This window comes from Trachymyrmex septentrionalis, unplaced genomic scaffold (genome assembly GCF_001594115.1).
Source record: "Trachymyrmex septentrionalis isolate Tsep2-gDNA-1 unplaced genomic scaffold, Tsep1.0 scaffold11, whole genome shotgun sequence".
NCBI lineage: Eukaryota > Metazoa > Arthropoda > Insecta > Hymenoptera > Formicidae > Trachymyrmex > Trachymyrmex septentrionalis.
In genome coordinates, this window is record NW_017304228.1 from 5,929,229 (window position 1) to 5,935,845 (window position 6,617).

Here is a 6,617-nt window from a genome sequence, read left to right on the forward strand (position 1 = left end):
AGTAACGATACATATAATCATCCTGGACGATATTTTCAAACAACTCTTGCAGAACGAAAGAAACAGCGCCACTCCTCTAATCATCGGTGAGTGAAAGCGTCTGAAAAAAATTCCGAGAAATTCAGCGGGTAGAAAAGGTATTCGCAATCTCAACTTTTTTGGGATAATCTTAATCAGGGTAGAAACACAGCGCACTGTGAGAGAAAAGTGTGTTTGATATTTGTGACTACAATTGCACGGGTAAAATAATTATGGTTAGGAGCTCTATTTTTATAGTTATTACTGCTACAATATTAGTAATAATAACTACATTCATAGTTTTATTTAAAAAATATTTAATTGGCAGTGAAAGTAATTATAAATTATAGTTAAATTGTGATAAAATGCATGATAAAATAATTACGATTAGGAGCTCTATTTTTAAAGTTGTTATTGCTATAACGTTAGAGATAATAATTATCTTTATAGTTTTGTAAAAAAATAGATATAACGAGTATTTTCGAAACACAGTAATATACAGTGCCGACTTATAGTTGAAATGTCGCTTGACATTTTTATTTTACTACCAGAGTGAAACAAAAAGGTCTCGTCGTACATCTATGTCCGAATATATATAATTTTGGAACCTCTTATCACTCTTATCACTTCTAGAAAAATAAATGGTAATGAAATGTAAGATTTGTATTTGGTATTCGTGAAGGGATATAAAGTGAAACACAGTGAAACGACAGTGAAACACAGTATTTTGGCTGCGTACGATTGTGCCAACTTGTGTCATAGTTGGAAAGCACGGAATCATACACTGTGTTTATGGTCGCCTGTCACTAGAAAGCGTTAATAGTTGATGATACAAATTGTAAATTATAGTAAAATAATTATATGAGTGTAGAATATTTACTTTTATAATTATTACTAATATAATGCTAGTAATAATTATGTTTATAATTTTAGCAAAATAATATATAGTTAGCATAAAAAATAATTATAAATTATAATTAAATGATAATAATTACAATTTCTTTCATTGCAATATATGTACATTTGATATATTGATAAGCGTGTATCAATCAGGGTCACCGCTGACACTTAAGATGCCTTTGTGCAAAGGAGATTTTCTCGCCTCTCTTAATTTTTATTTACTATTTTTTAAAATATGTTTATAAATAATTTTTTTTAAATATTTTTAAGTATCACAAATTAATCATGTTACTTTTTTCCTAGAACGGAAATGTGAAAAATGAAAATTTCTATACCATTATAATTAATAGAGATACTTTTTATTTGTCATATCTCTGTTCTACAAATATAATCAGTACCCTGGTACTAAAATGGTTTTATATATCATGATCCTGTATATATCTAATGAAAAATTTTAGTAATGTCAGCAAATATAAATGATTATGTTCCGATGGTTTTAGATTTTTTGCGATTAGATTTTGATTTGTTTACATTAATATACATTAAATACATTCCTTAGAAGCATTTACTTAAGAAAATTTAAAAAATTTAGAATATTTTTTAGATAAGGTAAATCTTTTAGATAAGGTAAATTTAAATATTGAACTTTTTTTTTAAAGTAACTTTAAAACTTACTTAAGAACAACTGAAAGAAACTAACACTCTGTGACGATTATATTAAAGTCTCAAGAAATTTTAAAAATTTTAGGTTATTTTGGCTTAGTCTTTTATACATTTTGAATTACCTCAAAATTTTTTAAGTAAACTCTTAATTATTTTTGTAAACTTTAATTTCGTTAAAAGTAAATTTTCAAGGGACATTTCAGAAAAAATTTGATAGAAGCGTGAACACACAGTTAGGAATGGAAAATTGATTTTAACCGTTCTTTTATAATCTGAGTCTTTTTTTTTATATTGATTATTTTGATCAAATAAAATTTCTCCGTAACAAAGGAGAGTGGAGTTTTGCCCTCCTAAAATACTAATTATTAATAAAGGAAAAAATATTGAAAATATCTTGTTGGAAAAAAAAATATCGAAAAATAATCCTGAAATATCCCATATTTTTTGGTAGTCTAGAATAGTAAAAATAAATGAGCCGTGCAAAAAATTCAAATTGGAGACGGAAGGAATAAAAAAATACGATTGTAGACGGAGGATTAAAACTTAATTTAGCGTCCCCCTTGTCAATGTGCATATTTTCTTATGACGGTCCTAATTCCAACAGAAATTCTACAACAATATCGTCTTTCTGTTACTACGGATTAATTCCAGTAAGAAGAACCAGTTTTATCGCGCGTGTATTTACATTTCCGTAAAAAAGTAGTTTTACAAATGAACAGTTTTACAATAAGTAAGTCGAATGAGTCACCGCGCAAAGTACGCAAACAACGTTAATATTTTTAATGTCTTTGAAAAAAATATTTTTACGCTCTGTTGTTTTCCAACTCCTTTATCGCTGTCACGGTTTGTTTGGCGCAAGTAAGAAATAAAATTCCGCTCTCGCGGGTGTCATTGTACGAAAATGAAGAACACAACAGATTTCTCTGATACTCTCAACTATTAAATGCATGATACAATTTACAATGGCTTAATTTCGTGAAAGTTTCTCCGCACGCAAGTACGATATATTTATGCGAGCCCATCAATGACGGCAAAATGATCAAAGTTTAATACGGGTCACGAGATTCTCAGGGCATACACTGGTTTATTGTAACGTCGCGGCGGGGAAGGAGGACTTTGCAGAGCGGATATTTATAACGATTATACGGTTAAACCGGGAATTATGCCAGCGTTGTAATGGCTATTTGCAGCCGCTACAATGCCAAGCGGCAACCATATAGAGATTCTTTTAATTCGCATAAAAATGTTTCGGTGACTCATCGAAACTTTTTTACTGCTACGAGAAAAACGACGCGGTTAAGTTTAGTACTTATGACATTTAATTTACATTGGTAACGCAATAAGCTATTGATTATGAATAAACGAAACTGAGTCTATTTCTTGTATTGAAAAATACAATTGCATTGATAATAATTATAAAGCAACGAATGGTTGCGGATGGTCAGTGTGTTTTGTTAATGTATACAGTTACAGCGTATATAAATATCTGCTAAACAGGCGTCCTCTCGGAGATATATCTCTTTATAACGAAGGTATGTGAATATTTATCACATCTAGACATTTATGTGTCGTTTATATTCATAAGGAGTAAAGAACTAAACTGGTCATATACTTAACATATATCACATTTCGAATATACACTAATCCTTATTTATCTGTGTCTTAATATAAATACTTAGCAACCGAATGTTAATAGTTTATTACTCAATACGTTGCTATCCTGTAATACTATAAGTTGTACTACGTATTTCGTCATGCTCATATATTTCACGTAATCTTTAGGGAATCTTCTTGGAATATACAACGCGTTGACTATTTGATACGAATACTAAATTCAAAGTACACACAGTTCGTGTATCTCGTTGTTAATAAAGTTATTCTCGCTATCGTGAGAGAGATTAACATTTCAGTCACGGAATCTTGTGCTTCTTTCCCTCGCAAAACACTTCGATCATATTACGCGGATTGAAATGTACAATGTGTAACATAGTGTTAGACGTCGCGACGCGAATGGCCTTTCGATCGTAGTGGATAATATGTTTGTCAAGATCGTCCTTTGCGCGTGTAATCTACGTGGTTGGCATCCGATAAAAATATTCGAGTAAAATCACATTAGCTATATACACTGAAAAAAATGTAGATTTTATTTAAATATTTATTTAAACAGTACTAATTAAATATTTACTGAATGTAAATATTTAGTTAGTTCTAAATATATTTATTTTTAGCACAAGAATCATTGATTTGATTTAACCATATCATTTTTCTCATTGAATAAATATTTATTTATTGTAAATAAATGTTTAGTAAATATTAATAGAAATATGTATTAAGGTAAAGCACAAATTATTTTCAATGTAGAACAACGCGTTGGAAGGGACGTGATTGGGTTTGCGTTAAAAATTTTTTTCTTTCCTGCTTAGTCTCGATATCCGAATTTGCCGCTTGACGCGCGAAAGGAGTTTATTTAATAACTTGCTGCTAGAGATTATATCTGTTGTATATACGCAGCGCGATTATGCAATTGGTTCCCTGCTGAAGTGAACAGAGTGCATAACTTCTTTCTCGTTTCTTCATTTCAATTTCTTTGACACACACGCACACACACACACACACACACACACAAAATTAATAATTATAATTTATATTTTTTTATTTTTTATTGATGTGTGTGTGTGTGTATCAATACAAAATAAAAAAATATAAATTATAATTATTTGGAATTATAATATTATATATAGAGTTCAATATTTCCTTAAAAAGAATAGGAAGAAATAGGTTTAGATTAGTAAAAACAACTACGTGAGTGAGTTTTATTTTATTGTTGCAGAGATACAAAAATCATCCCTGATGACTCTCTCTCTCTCTCTCTTCCCGAGAAATTTACAGCCAATTACTTCTGTAATATCATCCCTTCAACTCATCATACGTAGACTATTCGAAACAAGTAAAGACTTTTGAAAATGAAATTGCACAAAACATTGGAAACAGGACTAAGAGTCATTACGTATTATGTTAGATAATCTTGGCTAAATTTTTTGCGTAACGTTGTATTATCACGTTCTTATCGCGAAACGTTGATCATGAGATCGGCCGCGAAGGTCTTCATCGATTGCTAGATCCTCGTTCGCGCAACATTTTTATTCCAGTATTTATTCATAACGGATTAAGTACAATACATGTGCAGAAAATCGGATCGGTGACAAAGAGGATTATCCCGATTATCGCCCGCGGCGATAAAGACCGCGACATGCACTATTAAATTTATATTGTACCCAATTTGAGTTCTTTTTAATCTTTTCTATAGATATACTGTTCCCACCCCGTTAATTTGATTAAAACAATGGAGTTAAACATGAATATTTAACTCAAAAAAATTTACTTTAATAAATTTGTTAAATAAATTGGTATTATTTTATTTTTTTTTAACAGAGATTCAAGGACTCTTCCTATACAAAATAAATAACAATAAATAAAGGGCAAAGTAAGAGTCAAACAAGGTCAGTTTGACTCTTACTTTGCCCTTTATTCATTGTTATTTATTTTATTATTCAGTAAATGCGTTATATAATATGAACGATATTTGTCTCGAGACTGCTAACAAAGAAATTAATTGATTTTTACACAAGGAAGTTAAAAACGACAAAAAATGTTATTTAACTCGAAGGATTGGTTTGCCATTGCTCCTTTGACATCTAACAGTATGTAATGTTCGTTACGTGAGAACGCCGCGGTCATCTGTGTACAGGAAGGAGAGGACCGTTTAGTATTTGTCAAACATGATCGGACAATCGGACTGACAACAGCCACTCCGTCGTCGGGTCAACGACCGCCTGGAGAAATCCATTGATGTTGGCGAGGTGTGTAATTCATACTTCCTTAATGTATCGTTATCGAATCCAGCGTCGATTATACTGCGTTTGAAAGTTAATTAACTGATGACACCGAGGGAAAAAAGCAGATATCTTAGCTCACGTCCGCGCGTGATTGAGATGACATTTTTGCACTTCTTCCCTGTGGGACGAGCGAAGCCGACGCGACGTGACACGAGCAAGAAGAGGCAAGTGTTGGATGGATAAGGCATTACCGTGGATCGGGTGACTCGAAAACTGGCTTATAGGCGCTTACATATTAAGAATTCGAAGCCTCTCAAGAACGTTCTTGTTACATTACGGCCTGGCCTGACCCGATTTGTGGAATTATGCGACAGTATCGCGCCTGTCTCAACATAGACCGGTAGGGTTTTCTGCGAAACCGAAGATATAAGTCTCGTAACTCATCGTTGCATAACGGAGAAGATGATGGATGCAACGAATGATGATTGAACAATTTAAGACAGTATTTGGCATCAACTCTAGAGCTGACGGCAAAGTATGTAACACAATTATTGTCTATTATTGACGCTATCATGTAAAAATCATTTAATTTATGTTAATTAAAAGCACTACATTGAAAGAAAAAAAATTGAGTAATTGTAAAGTGGAGATCTCTCTTGATTAAATAATTATTTTTTAATACAAAGCGTCTTAAAAGACCGTAATATGTGACTACGCAACGAATCGTTTAGAACCTTTATTTTCAATTTATTACATATTATTTTATCATTATAATCACAAATATCGAATACTTTTCTCTTACTGTACAATCGAATCCGATAAATTGAATAAAGCGACCACTAGACATTCAATACTATTATATAATTATTTTGTAGAATATCGATGCCTTTAAACAATTTAAAACAAACAGTTTACATTCTCAACTGCTTCCACAGGCAATCGATAACATTGCAATATCAAATACTATTCAATAATATTGGATCATCTGTAGGAATCGTTTAAGACCCGCTATCAGCTTCAGAGAGTTAATGTATCAGTATAGATATTTATACACTTAAATGAAGACGTCGAGTGAGGCATCGAGCTATCGCGCCAGCAGCTTATCTATTATTATTATATAATATTATTAATCCGCAAAGAGATAAATATTTACGAGAGGAGCGGCCCGAGAGAATCATCGCGGGATAGCAATCGCATCTG